This window comes from Callospermophilus lateralis, chromosome 16 (assembly GCF_048772815.1).
Source record: "Callospermophilus lateralis isolate mCalLat2 chromosome 16, mCalLat2.hap1, whole genome shotgun sequence".
NCBI lineage: Eukaryota > Metazoa > Chordata > Mammalia > Rodentia > Sciuridae > Callospermophilus > Callospermophilus lateralis.
The window spans coordinates 58,516,891-58,540,037 of record NC_135320.1 but is presented as its reverse complement, the minus strand read 5'-3'; positions in this window follow the sequence as shown (position 1 = coordinate 58,540,037).

The following is a 23,147-nucleotide window of genomic DNA, read 5'->3' as shown; positions in this document are numbered from 1 at the left end:
AAGTTTTCTAAGAGCAAGGACTAGATGTTACTCAGCTTTCTATCTTCAGCATCTAATCCCATGTTTGTCGTGTGAGATATGCTTATTGAAATCTTTCCCTTGCAGGGCATGATAGCATACACCTTTATTCCAAGCAACTCAGGAGGCCCAGGCAGGGGGATCATAAATTCAAGACCAGCCTGAACAATTCAGCAAGACCTTCAGCAACTTAATGAGACCCCGTATCAATAAAATGGCTCAGGATGTAGCTCAGTGGAAAGCACCCTGGATTCAATACCCAATACCAAGGGAAAATATATATACATATAAGTAAATAAATTAATGACTAATATATATGAAATAATAAATTAATGAATAAATAAATTATAGAATTAATTTCTTTAACTTACTATAAAAGGGAAAACCTAGCCTTTTAAAATTGTTGTGGGGAATTGAGAGAGTTTATGTAAACTGTTTAGTATATGACAAATTGCTATCTTGCATTAAATAGAAACTAACATGTTGTTCCTCAACCTGAAGGTAGTCCACTAAAACCAAGCCAGAGAATTGGAAAGGCACCTCCCAGACAATATTGCCATCTTCTATAAAGCATGTTTCCTTCTCCAGGATGCATCTGAAGTTTGTAGTCAATGGGATAATCTCCATGGGCTTGTTGGAATGGAAAGGGGGAACATACAAGGTGATTTGTCCCAAAATTTTCTTAGGGGTCAACAGTTCTTAGAAAATATGGCAAATAAATGGAATGAGGGGGAGGAAGCACCAGGTGTTTGGGAAAGGTCTATAACACGATGGCTGCAGAAAGAGGAGCTGGGGTGGAGAGGGGGCAGAGCAAATAGGAAAAAATGAAAGAAAGTTCCATGGGCCCCCTTATATGCTTTGCAGCACTCAGGGACACCGATGCTGGTTAATTCCCTATGTGATCCTTAGGAAGTCCTGTGACGGGGGTGTTATTATCCCATTTTCATCTGAGAACACTTGGCCTGGTGGTTAGATAATTGACAGCTGCTGAGCAGCAACTGCTGAAACTAGGCCTGTCCAAACTGGAGTTCACCTACCTTCCCACAGTGCTGCCTTCCCCATGGTGGTCTTGGGAGCAGGATCACAAGGAAGATCTGCAGTGGGGTAGATTTATTTCCACTTCCTGACCCAACCTACAAGAAGTAGGACACCACTAGGATCACCTTCCAGCATAGGGCCTGGCCCACAGTAGGCTCTCAGCAAACCCTGAATGGCCAATGGGAACTGAGTTTAGGCACATGCTCAACAGTCCATGCCAGTAGGACAAATACCCAAACTGGAGGGATTATTTGTGTGACCTAGAAGTTCTTTATTTTATTTCTTCCACAACGACCTTGACTCATGAATCCACAAAAAAAATCTAATTCATATATTGTGCCCAACACCATTATTTTTTGTTCTATTTACTTTCAATAGGAGAGATAGAATAGAATTAAATCCCTATAAAAATAGATTTGGCTTAAATTATGTGTATATAATTCATTATTAATGGCCTACCTTTCATTTGAAGACATTTTAAAATTACAAACTATACCAATAGGAACCGGGCATGGTGGCACACGTCTCTAATCCCAGCAGCTCAGGAGGCTGAGGCAGGAGGATCACAAGTTCAAAGCTAGCCTCAATAAAAATGAGGCACTAAATAACTCAGTGAGACCCTGTCTCTAAATAAAATACAAAATAGGGCTGGGAGTGTGGCTCAGTGGCCAAGTGCCCCTGAGTTAATCCCTGGTACCCAAAAAAAAAAAAAAAAGAAAAAGAAATTATACCAATAGGTGTAATATTTTGGAGCTGGAGAGGATCTTAGTATTCATCTGATTAAATATCCCATTTTTTAGAAAAGAAAGAGACACAACTTATATGGCTTGTCTAAGGCCAGGCTCTAGGGCATGGCACAGCTGGATACAAAGCCGGGGGATTCCTCTGGACCACAGGTTTTCAAATTTTGAATAAAGAGCCATTGATGAGTGGAAAAATCAATTTTTGTAGTTTACAACCAACTTTTTTTTTTTTTTTTTTTTTTTTTTTTTGTACTGGGGATTTAACCCATGGGTGCTTTACCACTGAGCTACATCCCTAGCCCTTTTTGTTTTATATTTTGAGACAGGGTCTAAGTTGCTCAGGGCCTCAGTAAATTGCTGAGGCTGGCCTTGAACTTCAATCCTCCTGCCTCAGCCTCCTGAGTTGATGGGAGTGGTGCCTAGATTTATTTATTTACTTACTTATTTTGGTTCCAGGGATTGAACCCAGAGGTACTTAAGCACTGAACCACATCATCAGGCCTTTTTCTGTTTTTTATTTTGGGACAGGGTCTTGCTAAGTTGCTTAGGGCCTCACTAAATTGCTGAGGCAGGCTTTGAACTTTCAATCCTCCTGCCTCCTGAGCTGCTGAGATCATAGGTGTATGCCACTGCACCAGGCTTTTTTTCTTTCTCTCTTTTTTAACTTTTAAGAAATACATTTAAACATTTTTTGTAGTTATGTATGAACAGAATGCCTTTATTTTATTTGTTTATTTTTATGTGACTCGAGGATCAAACCCCAGTGCCTCACACATGCTAGATAAGCACTCTGCCACTGAGCTATAGCCCCAGCCCAGCTTTTGAGAAACATTTTTAATACACTTTATTTTTTAGAGCAATTTTAGGTTAACACAAAAACTGCACAGAAAGTACATTTTTTACAATTGATGAACCAATATTGATATAGTATTACTAAATAAGGACTAGAGTATACATAAGGATCATTCTTTGTGCTGTGCAGCTCTATGGGTTTTGACAAATGCCTCTTGTCATGTATTCATCATTACTACACCATGTAAGACAGTTTCATTGTCCTAAAAGTGCCCTGTGTTCCATCTATTTCTCCCTTCTTAGCTCTTCCTGAACTTACTGTCCAACTTTTTTTTTTTTTTTTTTTTTTTGGTGGGGAGGGGTACTAGAGATTAAACACAGGGCCACTCTATCACTGAGGTACAGCCTTAGCCCTTTTTATTTTTCATTTTAAGACAGGGTCTCATTAATCTCACAAGCTGACCTTGAGCTTGCAAGCTCCCTGCCTCAGCCTCACCAAGCTGGGCTCATGGGTGTGCACCACCAGGCCTGGCCCAACCTTTTGTATATAAAGTACAAGAGAATTTTTAAAAATCATAATGCATAACTCCTAGCAAGAGTATTATTTCACAAAACTTTCGATGTTTTTGGAAATTTTCTTTTAAATACACATGTGAATATATGTATATTTAGGATAAAATGTGAAATTTTCTTTCTATAGGCTGAAGTACAACAAAGTTTGAGAAGCACTTAAAATTCTAGGGAATAAATCCAGAAAATGAATACACAGATGGAATATTTCATACATGAAACCAAAACAAGAAAAACATAACCAAGAGACATTAAGAAAACAAACAAGTATACAAAAATTCTCTGAAGAGGAGTACAAAGAGGTCAAAAAGTTAATTGTTTTTCCCCAAATCAGCTTTGACTTCAGCTTCTTCTTTGAGATTGCAGATCAAATTGTTTGAAGATTTTAAAATTCTCAGAGTACAAGATATTTTTCCTGTACTGGGTTAGATGGAGGAGTGAGGGTTTCATCTTTACAAACTGATTCTGTTCAGCTTCCTAACATGTTATCTCTGGATGATAATCAACAGAGAAAAATTCCTTTTGATGAAGGTTTGGTTCTTAGTTCTTTCTTCTCTCTCTCTTTCTCTCTCAGATTTGCTTGGCTCTATGGCTTTATATTTCTTACTTTTTCACCTGAAACATCATGGAACTAAGAATGTTATTGTATTTAATTTCGGGTCATGCCAAGTGTCTGAAGACTCCAAAGGGATTTGCATTAACTTATTTATTTATTTATTTATTCATTCACTTATTTGCAGTACTGCAGATTGAACCTAGGGTGCTTTACCACATCCCCAACCCATTTTTTTTGAGGTATAGGGGATTGAACCCAGGGCTTTATGCATGCTAGGAAAGCAGTCTACCACTGAGTCCTTATTTATTTATTTTTATTTTTTGATATTGAGAATTGAACCTAGGGGTACTTGACCACTGAGTCACATCCTCAGACCTTTTTATATTTTATTTTGAGACAGGGTCTCATTAAATTGTTTAGGGCCTTGCTAAATTGTTGAGGCTGGCTTTGAACTTGGAGATCCTCCTGGCTCAGCCTCCTGAGCTGCAGGGATTATAGGCACGAGCCATCGTGCCCAGCTCCCTTATGTTTTTATTTTGAGACAGAATTTCACTAAGTATCCCAGGCAGGCCTGGAACTTGTGATCTTCCTGCTTAAGCCTCTGGAGTAGGTGGGATTATAGACATGTGCCACTATACAGGGCTCAATTTATTCTTGTGTTAGATTCCTCAATTTTTTTTTTTTAAGAGAGAGAATTTTTTAATATTTGTTTTTTAGTTTTCGGCGAACACAACATCTTTGTTTGTATGTGGTGCTGAGGATCAAACCCGGGCTGCACACATGCCAGGCAAGTGTGCTACCACTTGAGCCACATCCCCAGCCCAGATTCCTCAAATTTTTAAAATCTTCCTTTTGTGTACAGCAGGGCCTCATTTGTCCAAGAAAGGTGTAATATCTAGATATAGAAGTTACATAGAGAAATATACAAGGTATACAGAGAAATCCAGACTTCAAATTGAATTGAATTGGCCAATCATGTGGTGACCTCTGCTGTGATAATCTCTGCAGGTAAACCAGGGCTTGAATTCCAGGTTGTACAGCTGATCACCGTGTGAACCTGGAAAGGGATTCTCTGTATTCTGTGTCAAGAATGGGATACAAAGTTCAAATTAAGTGATACTAAGTTTTTATTACCAATTCCTCCTTGTCTGAACAATGTGGGGACCCTGTGCATGTGTTTCTAACCCTATCAACAATCCCATGACACACAAAATATTGTACTCATTTAACAGTTGAATAAATTTGGGCTTGGAAAGCCTAAGAAACATGCCCATGACAGTGGTTAACCAGGTTGGAATTCATATCTGATTTTTTCCCCCGGTACTGGGGATTGAACGGAGGGCCTCACACACACTGTATAAATGCCCTACCACTGGGCCTACATCTTCAACTTGGTACCCATGTCTGAGAGACCAGAGGTCAATTCTTTTACATGCCCCCAAGGACTAATGTAGTGCAGCACATAGTACATGCTCAATGAATGTTTCCTGAAGGACTGAAGAGCAAAAGTTTAATCAAGACTGTGGTATGGTTGTAAGATAATGTTAAAATAAGGTACTATTACTAATATTGCCTGTAACATACTGAGCACTTACTGTGTGCCAGATATTATGTTAAAGTCTTTAAATGTATTATATACACAATGTACATAAAGGATTTAACACAAGTTATGGCAATAGTAGACTTCAGTGTTACTAATACTACATACAACTGTAATGATAGCTATTATCATTATAATAAAAGAGCTTAATGATATGGTCTCTTCTAACCCATGCTCTCTTAGTGCTTCTTTCTGAGTCTTGAACAGGTCAAACTGAGGGTGAATCCTTTCAGCAGCAAACCAGCTCCAAACCTGGTTTCTCCATCCATCTTCTTTTAACATAGGCGCAATCATGACTTGCTGTGTTGGTTTCATCTCTAGATTACATAAGGAGCCCCCAGCGTGCTTGCTGTGGGAGGCAGGAGGAGGGTGGTGTTCTGGTGCTTGTACTCAGTTTGCATAACATACTCTTTTGGGGTGAATTGAGAAAGAAGTCACATGGTCTGATGGCAGCAGCTGGAGGAAGGAGTGGTGACTCAGCAGGGCTCTGCAGGACAGTGCACCAAGCTCCCCGGGAGCAGCAAACATTAGCACCCCCAGGCCACCAGAGAGCCCTGTAGTAGAAGGAAGGAAGGGAAGTAGCCATGGTGGGACCTGATGAGGCTGTGTAAGTGGTCTTGGGGACATGGGGAAGAATTCTGGGATCTGGACCATGTGGTTCTGTCCTGGCACTGAGCCAGCATACTTTAAAGTGGGGAAGTTCCAGGTGTTGCCCATGGTATACATAAAATAGTCCAGAGCCTGAAAATTAAATTTCCCAGATGGTAACTGGAATTTTCACAAAGCCAATGCCGTAGGCAGGAGGATTATGCACAATTTTAGAAACAGACCACATTATTACTGAGAAACTGATGTGACTCCATTTTTGAGAAACCAGCTTCTACCTCAAGGCTTGTCCCAAGGAAGGGGGCGTGACCCTTGTCCTGGGAAAAACCCACAGAGCCTTTCTAGGCCCTTACCCACCCTGCTCAATTGTTTGTCTGCAAATAACAGCAGAGATCTGTGGCACCAGGTGTCCCTGACTCAGTTAGGCTAGGTGAAGACCCATAGCAACCCCCTAGCAACCACCAATCAGCTTGAGACAGGGAAAATACCTGGAATGCCAGATGACTCCCAGTAGTTTATGGTGGTTGATAACATATTGGGAAACCACGTAGTTTAGCACCCCTCATGGCTCAAACCAATCAGTTCAAAGCAATCTCCCTCTTGTACTAATCAATCACCCCTACCCAACTTGTTCCCGCCAGTGAATGTGCTAATCAATGTTAAGAGTTGTTGTGTGATTTTCCCGTGGTATGGAATGATTTGCTGTGTGATGTTGTGATGCATAGAATATCCCCCCAAAACCTATAAAATCTCACTGAACAAAGGACTGGAACTCACTCCCTGGGACAGCTGCGCTGGGAACGGTTGTGAGTCCAGGCTCGAGCTTGCAATAAAGACTCTTGCGTCGGATTAGGCTCCTGGAGGTCTATTGGGATCCCACGAATCTGGCATTACAATTAGAACTCCAGATCTTCCCTCTAGTAATCCTACCGTTAAATACAATATCAATATATTTTGAAATAAAACTCATAAAAAATATAATATGAAGTCACTCTTACCTCTGATAACTGGAAAGTCTTTCACTAAAAATTCTCAAGAAAGGGGCTGGAGGCCTAGGGATGTGGCTCAAGTGGCTGCCCGCTCGCCTGGCATGCGTGTGGCCTGGGTTCGATCCTCAGCACCACATACAAACAAGGATGTTGTGTCAGCCAAAAACTAAAAAATAAATATTAAAATTCTCTCTCTCTCTCTCTCTCTCTCTCTCTCTCTCTCTCTCTCTCTCTCCTTCTCCCTCTCTCTTTAAAAAAAAAAAAGGGGCTGGAGTTGTGGCTCAGTGGTAGAGCACTTGCCTTGCACATGTGAGGCACTGGGTTCAATCCTCAGCATGACATAAAAATAAATAAAAAAAGGTATTGTGTTCATCTGCATTTAAAAAAAATAAAAATAAATTCTCAAGAAAGGGTTCTTAAAGTTTATTCATACCTTCAATCAATCTACAAATATCTATTATTATTATTACTATTATCACTCTCCAAGGTAAAGCTGATGAACATTTTAGTAGTAGAAGTCAGAAGTTGGTATTTGAGTTCCATTTTTACTAGTACTTAACTGTGAAATTTAGGAAATTTCCTTTGTAAAATGTGGAGGAAAATTCTTAGCTTGTATCCCAAGAACTTGACAAATATCACAAGATAATGTATGGAAAGTGATAAAGTATCTTATGGAAAAGTGGTAAAAATTGCATTTTTATGACTTAGAGGCTGAGGCAGGAAGATCTCAAGTTGAAGGCCAGCCTGAGTAGCTTAGCAAGTCCTTATCTCAAAAGAAAAGAAACGAAAAGGGCTGAGATGTAGCTTGTGATAGAGCACCTATTCAATCCCTAGTAAAGAAGGAAAAAATGAATTTTTACCTCATAAAGAAACTGAGACATGAAATGAATAAAGATCTGCTCAAATTCATAATTAGCTAGTAAAGGAATTCAAAGGCTGTGTATAAATTCAGGTAATTGGACATAGTATAGGTGGAATAAATTCAGCTGAACAGTTGCTTTTGCTGGACACAGTGGTGCATGCCGGCAATCCCAGCAGCTCTGGAAGCTGAGGCAGGAGGATCACAAGTTCAAAGCCAGCCTCAGAAATGGAGAGGCACTAAGCAAATCTGTGAGACCTTGTCTCTAAATAAAATACAAAATAGGACTGGGGATGTGGCTCAGTAGTTGAGTGCCCCTGAGTGCAATCTCTGGTAACAAACAAATAAACAAACAAAACCCAGTTGATTTCTTTGTTCTTTTTCTTTCCTCCAATACATGGGATTGAAATCAAGGGTGCTTTCTTAGCTCACAGTTCTGTAGGACAAGAGCAGGGCACTGGCTTCTGCATGGCTCCTCCCAGGTCAGGCATGTGTGCATGGTTGGTTCCATCAGCTGTTCCCTCCCTCCACTATCACTACCTCCCAGGCCTTGTAGTCACATGAGCTCACACTATCACTAGCTTTGGGTGGCAAGTGTGCTAAACTGCCAAGGGGTGTTATCACATAAAGCGAGGAACTATTTATAGAGAGGGTGCACTTTGAATGATTGTATTATGGATTTTGTTTATGAGATTAAAGACCCCAAATTTCCAGTCAAACAACCAGTTCAGGGCTATGGTTGTAGCTCAGTGGCAGAACACTTGCCTAGCATGTGGGAGGCCCTAAATTCAGTCCCCAGTACCGCCCAATTCCCCCCAAATCAATCAATTTCATAAATATTGGGTAGGGCTCTGAAGATAGACACATATGTCCAGAAGATATGCCCAGAAATAATTGTATTATAAGGCCATCTATGAACATTTCTTAGAGACTGTCATAAAATTACATGGAAAAATAAAAATGGATTAAGTATCCTAAAGGAACCAGAAAGTTTTCATTGAGCAAATGCTGTTTGAGATATGGCTTGAAATATTTATTTCATTTTCTTTTTGGTACAGGGAATTGAACCCAGAGGCACTCGACCACTGAGCCACATCTCCAGCCCTATTTTGTATTTAATTTAGAGACAGGGTCTCACTGAGTTGCTTAGCACCTTGCTTTTGCTGAGGCTTCCCCAGCCCTTTTTTTTTTTTACATTGATTTCACAGGGATGTTCAAGACTGCAGTTCATGAAGAATACACACCAAACTGTGAATTGTGGTCACTACAGGAGTGGTAGGTGATACATAGGATTATAGAGTCCTTTCATGCAGTCCAATTTGATTGCATCTGTCGTCCATAATAAACCAAGATACAGAAAGGGGGAAAGGATTCCCTCCATTGTGCTGTGATAGGGAAGAAGAGAGCTACAGAGAGCAGATGGAAGGGAAGGCCTACCTGCTCTCTGATGGTATGGGAGGTCATATATGAATACGTATATGAATATAGTGGGTAAAGAATGTCATGCATGCTGGACACAGCCCTTAATCTCATGAAGATTATAATACATATAAAACATAAGTCTTTTCAACACATGCATTTTTAAATATATACACACAAACATGCATACACTACATATACAGAATATACTTCTAAATTAATTACATTTTTATCATCTTTTAGCTCACAAAAATAGCATTTTTGTTGTAAAATATAATTAATATATTCTGGATATCTTATCAGATATATGGTTTGCATTTGTTTTCTTCCAATCTGTGGGTTGCCCTTTTGCTCAATTGATAGTTTTGTCACTGTTTTGTTTATTGGTGGCACTAAGGACTGAATCCAAGACTGGCCCATGTTTGGCAAGCATTCTGCTGAGCTACACCCCAAGTCCTCTTTATTTTTAAGATTATTATTATTATTGGTACTGGGGATTGAACACAGAAATGCTTTACCAATGGCCTACATCCCAGTCCATTTTATTTTTTGAGACAGGGTCTCACTTAAGTTGCTTAGGGCCTTGCTAAGTTGTCAAGGCTGGTCTTGAACTTGCAATCCTCCTGCCTCAGTCTCCCAAACTGATGGAATTATAGGCATCCACCACCATACCTGGCTCAAGCCCTTTTTATTTTATTTTGAAACAGGGTCTCACTAAATTTCCTAGGCTGGCCTCAAACTTGCAATCCTCCTGCCTTAGCTCTCTGAATAGCTGGGATTATAGGCATGTACCACCATGCCTGGTCTGATAGTGTCAAAAAGTTTTAAATTTTTATTAAGGCCAATTTGTATATTTTTTCTTTTGCTGCCTGTACTTTTGCTGTCATATCCAAGAAATTGTTGCCACTATCATAAAGGTTTTCTTGTGTTTCTTTTTCCTAAGGGTTTTATAGCTTCAGGTCTATATTTAAGTTTTTGATCCATTTGGAGTTTATTTTTGTATATATTAAAAGATAAAGGTCCATTTTTTTTTTTTTTTTGCATGTGAATATCCCCTTTCCCAGTATTCTTTGTGAAAAAGACTGTCCTTTCCCCACTGAATGGTCTTGACACCCTTCTCAAAAAATCAATTGACCATACATATGAGGTCTTATTTCTGGACTCTTATTCTGATCCATTGGTCTGCTATAGATTTGTGTTTAAAATCAGATAGTGTAGATTCTCCAACTTTGTACTTATTCAAGGTTGCTTTGGCTATTTGGAGTTTCTTGAGATTTCCTATGAATTCTGGGATGGATTTTTCTATTTCTGCAAAGCAGCACCACTGGGATTTTGGTAGGGTTTGCTATAGCAAGGCTGCAGTCAGAGGGAGGAATGTTGGGGTTTAGACCTCTAGGAAGGTAAGGTGCTCCAAAGGTAACTCACAAAAACACTGACTTCAGAGGGAGATTCAAGACTGCAGTTTAGGAAAAATATATACCAAACTCTGAATGGAGGTTATCACTGGAAACGGGGTGGGGATATGGATAGGATTATAGAAGGATTTTATTATAGCACCTTTGTTTTTAGTACTGGGGATTTAACCCAGGGAAATTTACCACTGAGCCACATCCCCAGGACTTTTAATTTTGAGATGGATAATTCTTGCTAAATTTCACAGTTTCTGAAGCTGGCCTTGAAATTGCAATCCTCCTGCCTCAACCTCCTGAGTCACTGGGATTACTTGGGCATGCTACCACGTGGGCCTTATAGCACCTTTTTAAGAATAAAGGATAATAAGAGTTATTGATTTAAGGTTATAATTTAGGAACTTTAATTTGGGAGAGGAAGATTATGAATCAGGTCCCTTTTTGTGGACTAACCCTCACAGAGTGCCAGAAGGTGTCAGATGATACAGGCACAGATGCATGGAGGGTGCAGGATACCTACCAGCTGGCCTTATCTCTTATTTTTTTTCAGAGCAAGGATCTGGCAGTAGCACTGTGCAGCTGAGACAAGGCCAACCCTGCAAATAGAAGTGATAAAGCAAACACCCTTGACTCAAAGTGGTGGCAGGGTAAGCTATATTCTTGTAAGACAGTCAAGTTTCAGTTATGGTAAGGAATGGGAGGTGGGCTGGAAATGTTGGATGAAGGTTCTCTCACCATGAAATGGGGGTTCCACAGGGCATGGCCGAAGGTGTAAGAAGGAAGGGAATAGTGGAGAATGAGTGTGAGCAGGCACAGAGAGGTCTTGGACCAGTGTGCAGGACAAGCTGGATGAATGAAGGTGCTGATAGAGACTGAGAATGGGGGAGTTTTATAGGGAACAGTGGCCCTTATGGTCCCACAATGACCTGTGATATTCAGTTGAGCAACAGACAAGCAGGCCTCCTGGGATTTGAACAAGATATTGAATTTGAGTTGGGATAATATAGATGATAGAATTTAGGTAGAAAATAAAACAATACAGAGTCCCAGAGGTAGACATTAGCATGAATAACTCAAAGGCCCATGAGCAAACCAGACAGGCAGAAGGTTTGCCTTAGGGATTAGAATACTGGCTCCCAAGGATGGGGCTGGGTTTTGGAGAGCCTTCTAAGCCAGCAGAGGAGTTGAGACATGATTTGTAAGAAACAGGGGATCATTATGGTTTCTTACCAGTGGAGGGACAGATGAGAATAGCATTTAAAGAAGATTAGTGTGAGAATATCTATGCAAAATGGATTGGGGCAGGAAAAATTGGACTCTCTTCACATTTACAACTATCCAGACATGACAGGGTACAGGGAGAAGAAAAAAAGATAATTTCAAAATAAAAACAAACAGAACTTTATTTTATACAGGGAAGGTAAGAAGAAAAAAGCCAGCAAAAATTTTTTCAAAATGGTGGTCCTGACTGATTAGAGAGTTAGATCAAGAATATGGGCAGAAATGCTGAAAGAAGAGAGTTCTTAGCCGGAAAGAGTGGACAGTGATATGTATAATGTGGGAACCAGATTCACTAAACTCTTAGGGCTAACAAGACTTTGTGTCTGGCCATGTGGAATAACAATCATGTTTTAGGGAAGCCTGTGAATGAACTTTGACACAGATCCTCTTTTGGCTGCTGGCTGGAGACACCAGTTCCTTGCCATGTAGGCTACTCCACAGAGCTCACAACATGGTAGCTTACTTTCCTTAAAGAGAGAGAAAGGGAGAAAAAGAAGGTACTCATAACAAAGCTGTAGCCTTTTCATAACTTAACCTCAGAAGGTGACATCCTATCACTTTATCTAAATTGTTACTCATTAGAAACCAGTTAATAAGTCCAGCCTGCATTTAAGGAGAAGGGATTACACAGGGGTGTGACTACCAAAAGAGAGGATCATGGCGGGGAAGGGGGGGGGGGCATTTAAAAAGCTGCTGCAGTATCTAACAGATTCTTAGTTACCCAGTTCCTTTTTTTTTTTTTTTAATGTAGGTGATTGAGCCCAGGGGTGTTCTACCGCTGAGCTTCATCCCCAGCCCTTTTCACTTTTTCTTTTGAGACAGGGTCTCAATAAATTGCCCAGGCTGGCTCTGAATTTGGAATTCAGCCTGAGCCTCCTGAGTAGCTGGGATTATAGGCTGGTACCACCATGCCTGGCCTGTTTATTTTTGTAACTAGTTCACCTAGTTTCATATTTATTTGTTAAATCAATAAATATTGATTCCAAGATGGGCATGGTGGCACATGCCTGTAATCCTAGCAACTCAGAAGGCTGAGGTAGGAGAATCCCAAATTCAAGGTCAGCCTGACAGCTGGGGATGCAGCACAGTGATAAGGAACTCCTGATTTCAAATCCCAGTACCAAACTTTTAAACTTTTTTTTTTTTTTATTAGCTACACCTGATATTACAACGATCTTGGCAATTCATACATTTGAATCAATTGGGGTATAATTTCTCATTTTTCTAATTGTACAGATTACAGAATCACACTGGTCATAGAGTTACCTATATACATACAGCAATCATATTGTCTATTCTATTCTGCTCCCCTTCCTATCCCCCCTACCTCTCCCCTCCCCTTCTATCACTTCTCTCTATCCAATCTAATGTGACACACTTTTTTTTCTTTTTCTCCTCACAACATCATACATGTATTCTGTATAATGATGAGGTTCTTCTTCCATCTTCCGTGCAACTCCCCTTCTCCCTCCTTTTCCCTCCCACCTATCTTCCCTATTTAGTGGTAATCTTCTTCTCATGCTCTTCCTCCCTATCCCATTTTTCGATACCCCCCTTATATCAGAGAAGACACTCGGCATTTGTTTTTTAGGGATTGGCTAACTTCACTCAGCATAATCTGCTCTAATGCCATCCATTTCCCTGCAAATGCCATGATCTTATTATTTTTCAGTGCTGAGTAATATTCCATTGTGTATAAATGCCACATTATTTTAATCTATTCATCTATTGAAGGGCATCTAGGTTGGTTCCACAGTCTAGCTATTGTGAATTGTGCTGCTATCAACATTGATGTGGCTGTGTCCCTGTAGTATGCCCTTTTTAGGTCTTTCCCAGTACCAAACTTTTTAAAGAAATATTGAATCCATTAAACTAGACACAGATTGGTTGAGGCACAGTAAGGGCAAAAAACAATTTTACCTAGAAAGAAAATTCATGAAATTTGCAGGAAAAATTATGCTTGCATCGCTTTTTTTTTTTTTTTTTTAATGGACTGGGGACTTAACTGAGGGGGGCACTTTACCACTGAGCTATAAACCAGTCCTCTTTATCTTTTATTTTGAGACAGGGTTGCATTAAGTCATTTAGGGCCTCCCTAAATTGCTGAGGCTGGCCTCAAGCTTTCGATCCTCCTGCCACTGCCTCCTGAGCCTCTGGGATTTTAGACTGATGTTAAGGCTAGTGGAAGTATAGCAATAGGCAAAAGAAATTCAGAATTTGAAAAATCTCCAATTAAAATGTGAAATTCTGAGCAAATCTCATAGGGTTTCATCATTTGATTTCAAGTCTATCTTTAGAAATCCTAAGAGTTTAACTCAGTATACCAGATCCTGATAGCCATTTTGCTAAATAAGCATTCCTAAATTTCATGTTTTCTAAAAAATACTTTTGAGCACATCGATCAACTAAAAACTCATATGAAATAGGTCAGAAAATTATTTAAGGGTGTAATTTGAATGCACTTAGGAAAAACTAACATTATCCCATTTTTAGGGCTACTATGAAAAAGCTGAAATTCTAGTTTTCTGTTTTACTAATTCTGTGAGCTTGGCCCCTTATTTCTAGTACCTTCCTGCTTTCTTATCTATACATTTGTTATTCTGGAAGTTTAGGGTTAAGACTATGGCTGAACTTCAAATAAAAGGCCTGGCAGTTTCCCAAAGTGACAACAGTGACAGAACACTGTGGAGGTCTCCCAAGGGCTTCTCTCCCCACGAAAAGACCATCTCTGTAGAATACGTTGTGTCACAATCTCCCCTGTACATCTGGTTTGCTCTCTGAGGCTTTCTGATCACTGGCGCTTTGGCCCAACATAACCAGCTTCCCGAGGATCTTAGCAACCAGAGCCGAGGACCAAGTAACAAGGGAGAGGCCCCTAAGTAAGGCCTGCTCATAGTATTTGGAAAAATATTGATGTTATTCTTCTGACTATTGCTCTTTAAACAATTAAAATGTTGAGCTCGTTATTTTACTGTGTTGTTAGCAACCAGATTGGAGGCCTTAGTGCTCAATAGTCCTGTAACCTGCCACCCGTGGGTTGTGGAGCCCAGGGAGGTAGGAGGCATGCTGCCACACAGACCCTCCTGCGTTAAGTCATCTCCCACTCAAGGGCGGCTGCTGGCAGCTGGAAATTGGATTTAGGAACCAATATACTGTTAAGCCCCATTGTTTTTACATACAAAGAACAATGATTGAGACTGTTGCTTTTTTTCTTAAGCATTCTTGATGTTATACTATTGCAGTGTCTCTCATTTTCTATTCATTCACTTTCTTGAATAGCAAAGAAAATTCTTAGTAATTAGGAACAAAAATAAACATGAAATACCTGAGTTTCTTTGGGGGTGAGGTGCTGGGAGTGGAACTCAGGGCCGTGCGCATGCTGAGCAAGAGCTCTAACACAGAGCAACACCTCCAGCCATGATACACCTCAGTTTTTGCTTGACAGTTCATTCCCATTATCATAATGAAAGCTTAAAATGTACACACACACACACACACACACACACACAAATATATATATATATGAATTATTCATCCCTCTCAAATAGAACCAGGAAATTTTTTTTTTTTTTTTTTTTTTTTTTTTTTTTTTTTTTACTATAGTAAGCTATTGATTTCCCTGGAGAGGAAGATGAATCAATAAAATGGCCAATCACAGGTTAAAAGCATCCTAATTTTATGTATGGATAAGCAAAGAATTAGAAAGTCACACAACTTCTTTATATGTTGATATGCAATCATCATAAAGTTAAAATAATGCTAAATTCTTTCTTAAGAATATATAAAGAATAGCGATGAGTATGTTTTGCCTCTATATCATGGTTAAGGAAGGAAAGTATCTAAGAGGTCCCTTTGGTCCAACATGTTCCCAATGCAAACTTTCCCTCTTTATCCCTGAACAGATCCAGTGACAAGATAGCTTTTTGCTGCATGAGACGTGCCATGGCATTGCCAGTCACAGCCTCTGCTAGAAGTCATCAGAGGGTTGGGTGCAAGGCACTGTATTGAGTAAGTATTCCATAAGATTAAAAAACCCACAAAATAGTCTTTGCCTTAAAAAGCTTAGTGTCCCATTCACAAAGTTTAGACAATAACTATTATACCAGACAAGACATTGAAAAGGCCATGGAAAGACAAAAAACAAGCCTGGTGGAAATTCAGAGGGAGAGATAGATCTTCTGTCTGGACAAGGAAACCCACTGATCTTACCTATGTCTGGCTGATCCTGTAATTTCTCAAACTTAACTGCTAGAGCTTGACATATTCTGCAGACAAAAGTTATCCAAAGAGGTAGTAAAGTGGAGGGTCTTAGAGGTTGGCCCTGTACATGAGACAACTTTGGCTATGAATCTAGATGCGCTCAGTTTAACCAAGTGATCATGAGCAAGTTATATAAACTCCCTGTATTTTTGTTTTCTCACTTGTGAAGTAGGCATAATAAGACCTACCCAACAAGCTTATTTAAGGATTAAACAACATAAAAGCACTTTAGCATAGTGCCTGGTACTTTTTCTTTTTTAAAGATGACAGTTTTTGCATTTCCATTTTCCTTCTGTGTCTTTCCTCCAATCTCTCCCTCTCTTTTTTTTTTTTTTTTTTTTTTAAGTACTGGGGATTGAACCCAGGGGTGCTCAACTACCAAGCCACATCCCCAGACCTTTTTTTATATTTTATTTAGAGATAGGGTCTTGCTGAGTTTTTTTAGGGCCTCGCTGGTGAGGCTGGCTTTAAACTAGCCATTCTCCTGCCTCAGCCTCCCGAGATGCTGGGTTTACAAGCATGTACCACTGCACCTAGCTATTTTTTATCATTCTTAATAATACATTGTTTTCTAGATCCCCTCATCTTTTTAAAAAAATTTTTTAGTTATAAATGGACACAATACCTTTATTTTACTTATTTATTTTTATGTGGTGCTAAGGATTGAACCCAGTGCCTCATACATGTGAGGCAAGCGCTCTGCCACTGAGCCACAATCCCAGCCCCCTCATCCCCTCATCATAAGACTATCTTCCAAACTATATAGTTTTCATTCTCTTGTACCATTCACTATTTAGAACTTTACAACAAAACTTTTCCCCCAAAACAGGAAAGCTACAATTGGAGTCAGATTCAACTGCAAATCAAACTGCTATCTCCCTTCCAATCTATACTTTTACTGCAATCAAAATTGCATTCAGGTTTTCTCTCTCTCTCATTCCTCCCTCTCAGCCTTGCCTTTGTTAGTTCATGGCAAGCTTGTGGTCAACATCTCTAGGCACTATTTAAATAGTAAACAATTGGGCCTCTCTTGTACTTGTGCAACTGATTTTCTGAGCCTAAATGAAGATCTTTTTGTTTCTCTTTGCATAGGGCTGAACTCTTAGTTGCAAGTGACAGAAAGCTAGCTGAAACTACCTTTGATCAGAAGAAGGAATTTCTTTGTTGGTATACCTGAAGGAGGAAAAGAATGGTTTAACTAGAATCATCATAAATATTAGCTTTATTGTCTCACATAGATTTCTTCTAGGATCCTAGTTCCTGGAAGATCTGGCTCCTAAGTGTCACAGAAGAAATGATTCCCTCTCTAAGACTTCTTTCCTGTACCCTTTTAAATTTTTTTTGGTGGTTCTAGGGAAAGAACCTCAAAGTCTCACATATGTGAGGCAAGCACTCTACCACTGAGCTACAAGCCCAATCCTTTTTGAGTCAGGGTCTCACTAAATTGTCTAGGTTGGCCTCAAACTTGCAATCCTCCTGCCTCAGCCTCCCAAATAAATTAGGATTACAGGTATGTGCCACTATGCCCCACTCCTGCAACCATTTTGTTAGTGAAAAATCCCAAGGAAAGAATGGTCTGAATCAGACACGTGCCAATCATTGTTGTGCTATCTTAGCCCCTAAGGCTGGATGAGAAGTTGTCAACCCTTGTACCAATTCCTGTGATTGGTGAAGCTGGGATTAAGAAGATGGTAGCTGTCAACAGAACTCAGGGTAAGGCTGGGGAAAAATCTCTCCAAAGAAAAAGGGAATATATTTTTGCAGGGGAAAAGTACATAAATAAAAGGAAGCAAGTCACTTAGATAAGTAGAGCTAAAATTATTTTCTTTTACTGGGGATTGAACTCAGGGTTTGTATATAAGAGGCTAAAGCTTAACCAATGAGATACATCCCTAGCCCTGACTAAATATCTTTCAATTGCTATTATATTGTAGGTGGCTAAATGACCTTTTTAATTCAGGCACAAAAAGATTATCCTTATAAAAACAAGTAATTTATGTTTCATTTCCCTATTTTGATAAAAGAACTAACATTTTATAGTCTTTATTACATAAGCTTTTCTTTTCAGTTATAATAACATAAAGCAAATTTAGATTGATAGAAATGTTTACGTAAGCGCTGTCAAACTTCAAATTAAATGTCATTTTAAAAGTCTCATTAAATAAAATATAGTTTACAGTTACCATTAATAACTATTTAAGAAGCAAAATTAGCTCATGTGACAGTATTCAAGCCAGGTTATTTATTAAAGAATACAGAACAAACCACACTACAAACTAGACAAGATTAGATTTCATAGCTCCTATTTTCTAAGGCTTAACCCCCAAATTTTAGGTTATCTGACAGGATGCTGTTTCAGATAGAGAGATAAAAACTCATCATGCTATATGTTTTTCTCAACAAACTATATACTTGTCTGGCAGCACAGTACAAATGAAATTAATTTCCCAAGGATTTTCCAAACTTCCAAGGAATACAGAAAGATAAGAAAGAAAAAAACTATGGGTCATTCACTGATTCTAGTCATGTGAATTACATTTAATTTGCAAAACTGGATTATTGCTTTGGCCTCTTACGTAGGTTTCTAAATCAGTCTTCTTACATTAACAATGAGTAATTTGTTGTTTCTCAAAGTAATGAAAGACGTCAGTGTATTGCTTATAACTTGCTTATCAAGAAATTGTCCAAGTCACTCAGAAAAGTTAAAAAGTTGACCAACAGTTCATGACATACATAGCCACTGAAATGAAAATAGGACAATTTTTTCCCTTTTATACTTGGATTTGTATCTGGTCTCTATCTCCCTATGCTTGCCATGCATACAACTCTATAGATTAAATTATTCTGTGAACAAAAATATGGGTGAGGATATAGGCCAGTGTTAGGACGAAGTGCACTTCTAAACTGTAATGCCATATAACCCTATTGAACTGGCCCTACATTTTGTGGAAAAAAAAAAAATTACACATGACAATAAAATTAGATGATTTCTTATCTGAAGTGAAAATCAACCCAGATAAATTATGACTGTAAAGGCTTTTTTTTTTTAAACAGCTACTCAGCAATTAATGGAGTTATAGTTATTGCAGAGAGAATAGTACATAATCTGAACTTTGCATATGGCAAAATAATTTGGAAATATTTTACCCACTTTTACTAGGCCATAAGTACCATAGCATCTGATTTTTGATAAGTGAGCCAGCTTTTTAGAAAGGTTATCAGTGCACAAAAGATGTGGTAGAGATTTGAACTACTGTAATTTGTTTATCAGTGCTGGGATCAAATGCAGCACCTTCCATAGGTAAGTCTCTACCATGGGCTACAGTCCCAGTCCTCATAATGTTTTAAATGTGAATGCTTTGAATATTGTGAACCTATATATTTTGGATTTCTACATAATAAGAAATACTCTAGGAATTTACCTGACCAAAAATATTCTTTTTGAATTGAGCTTTCTTTGAGATTTCCATTGTCTGAGTCCATTTGGTGTTGCTATCACACAATGCCACAAATTGGAAAATGTATAACAGGAATTTATTGGCTGTTCTGGAGAATGGAAAATCCAAGATTGGTGAGGACATTCTTGCTGTGCTATCCTATGGTGGAAGGGCAAAGAGTTGATGAGAAAGAAAGGCAGAAGGGAAAGAGAGACAGAGGGGGACTAAACTCTGTCCTTTTATATGGACTACCTCCGGTCATGGCATTGATCCCTTTACTCCCCTCTGGGACCTAATTACCTCTCAGCGGGCCCCTCCTCCTAACATGCTTGCATTGGGAATTAAGTTTCTAACACATGCTTTTCAGATAACATATCCCAAAACCTCAGCATTCGTTTGAACTGAGATTTCATTACTCTTCATTTGTCACATTCACATATGTGACTACATGAGATTTCTTTCATAAGCTGGTGATATTATTTTCAGTGACTTGCCTCTATTAATAATTAAATTAGTTAAGCAAACTGGTTTGAGTCAGTCGACCAGGGTGAACCAAGTGTGAATGTTATTCTATCATTTGATCTTAGGGTTCTCTATTTAATTATAATATTTTTGTTGGTACTACCTGTATATTTGTGTATGAGGAAGCTGACTTGGCAGAATAACCCAAACCCCAAACCCCAAACATAATTAAATATGCTGTTCTCATTAGGAAGCTATCATTCTGTCTACTCAGATGTAGCACAGCTTTCAAAGTTCTATGGTATTCATTAAAAGCAAGTATCATCCTTTAAGTTTGAATTTACTCATTACCAGAGCACATAGTTGTAACAATAACTGAGGAATTGCTTCATGGTGTAAACAATGTTGGGTTAGGCCTTAGTTCAGTACCCTTCACTTGAAGAGAGGTCATTATTCATGACTTAAATTCAAACACTCCTCCCTTGAACCTCTACAACCTTCTGTTCCTCCCACTCTTCTGAAATTGTTCAGTTAAAGGTCACAAATAATTTCTTCTCAGAATGATAACCATGAATGACTACAATTGCTTCTCAAATGTTTTCCCTGCTGACACTTAGTCCTTTCTCTTCCCACCTCCATATATTCTCCTTTTCTAAAATGCAAATCACTAGAATGATTGCAATCTTTCCCAATGCCTGTGAGATAAAAATCCAAATTTCTTAACATGAGATTAGGGTTCACCAATGATTTGCCATTTGCAAAAATCAGAACCCACTTTTGTCTTGAGAAAGATGACAATCCTGAACACACATTCCATCCTCAAACACCCGCTCCCTGAATGGCTTGACATTGCACTATTATAATTCTCTTTCTACTTTCGGTCATTGCTCTTGGTCTTATCTGCCAGTGTCTCTTCTCTCTGGCATTTCTTTAGGGCCTGTGCTTTTATTCCTTTTCCTGTTCACCTCAACAATTCCTTAATTCCCAAACTCAACCCAGATAGCTTCACATCTCCCCATTTCCAGGGGACCTTACCTGGATTTTGTCAACAGCTCAAACTCCTTAAGCTCCAAGCAGTCTCACTGCTTGCCTTTTCCATTCTGAATTCCTTAGTACTTTTAAAAAAACTACTGAGTCTGCCTCACTGTTACTGCCAAATCACCTACTTCTTTTCAATCCCATCCGCCAATGCCAGAGTAATCTCTTAAAAACATATCTTTGAGGATATCATATCCCTGTTTAAATGGTTCCAGAATAAAGTCCCAATTTCTTCTTGATCTAACCCTAACCTACCTTTTCAATCTCTTTTGTAACCATGCTCTTAAGATGGAGGTGGAAAGCCCACTCAGTTCTGTAAACCTGTCTGTTTTTGTGCCCTTGCTCATGTTTCCCTTGCTGGAACATCAGCTTTCAAAATCACCTGTTTCCCTTCCTTGGAGTATAGGTGCACAAAATGACTCTGTTCCTTTTCCTGGCAGGTTTTCTCTTAGCTGCAATTATTTCCTCCTTTTTCTAGGTTCCTTGTAACATTTTAAAAATCTGTTTATCTGTCAGCAGTAATTGTGTAGTTTTTTTATTTCTCCTGATAGACTGTAAGATGTCAAGTGGTGTATTCAATTTTAGCTTTACCTCCTTCATGGATTGGGGGTGGGGATGGGGGTGTCTAGTAAAGTTGCTGTGTTCTGAATTGCACAGAACTTTCAAGAAGTATTATAGAAAGCCAAGACACATCAGAGCAAAATACATAAAAACAAATCAGTTAGAGTTCACAACTCTTAATTTCTACCTAATATTTCTATTCCAGAGACTACATTTCATCATCACAAGATATCTTGCCTTTTTCTCTTCCTTTCTCCTTTGACGATTTCTTAATAACTGTGCTGGTCACTATGTAAAAAGAATGCGGGGCAGAATGAAAGGGAAAAAAGTGAGGGTTTTCATCTCAAAGGTCCTAACTTTGCATTACTGGGGACGGAACACAGGGGCACTCTTATCATTTGGTTATATCTCAACCTTTTTATTTTGAGACAGGATCTCGCTAAATTGTTCGGTTGGCTTCAAACTTGTGATCCTCCCTGTCCTAAGTAGCGGGATTACAGGTCTATGCTACTGCAACCAGCTCAAAGATTCAAAAGACTTTAACTTTGGAGGCTATCAATCCTATTTGCTTTGCGCTGTTAAGTCTAAGTTGCACAACATTATCACTAAGATACCTTAAGGGGGGCGGGGCGCACAAATTGAAAGCTATGTAAGTCATCCTGGACCCGATAGTATAAACTTTGTTAAGAAGTACGAAAATCAAAATGCTCATAAAATGTGGGGGATTAGTCATGTGCGTGTAACAACAGTACACTTCAACATGGCTTCTGCATTATTAAGGCTCGATCTGACAGTACCAGCCCACTTTATTATTTTTATTTTTTAGTACAGGGATGAAACCAGGGGCACTTAGCCACTGAGCCACATCCCTCGCCCTCTTTTGTATTTTATTAGAGACAGACTCTCGTTGAGTTGCTTAGGCTGGCTTTGAACTCGGATCCTCCAGCCTCAGCCTCTGGAGCCGCTGAGATTACAAGGGGGCACCTCCGCGCCCGGCTGCACCAACCCATTTTAAAATATAGATTTCAAAATCACACTCCTTAAAAAAAAATTTTTTTTTTCTTCTGCATCATATTGCAACGTGGGAGTACTGAGGACATTCTCCTGGGGTCACAAGCCAAACTCTAGACCGACCCTTCCTAGCCATGAGGAAATCACTTCCATAAAGGAATTGTTGCATCCCGAGAGGGCTTGACCTGTGCTTGGAAGGGCGGTCCCCAGGTGTAGACCACAGTCCCCACAAAATAGAGCGAGCTCCACCGCCAAAGACCCTGCGATGGTACCCACAAGCCTCCCGGGCAAAGCAGGGGTAGCGCTGACTCGAGCCCAAGACAGTACTCAGGACTGCCGCTAGTGTGTAGACCTGCTCAGCTCACAAAGCACGGGAGCCTGCCGCGAGCGTGAGCGCAGGCGCTGCGGGGCGGGGGCGGGGGCGGAGGGGACACGCCGCGATCAGGCCCAGACGCCAGGCCACTCTCAAGCCCACGTCACTGTGGTGGGCCTTCCGCA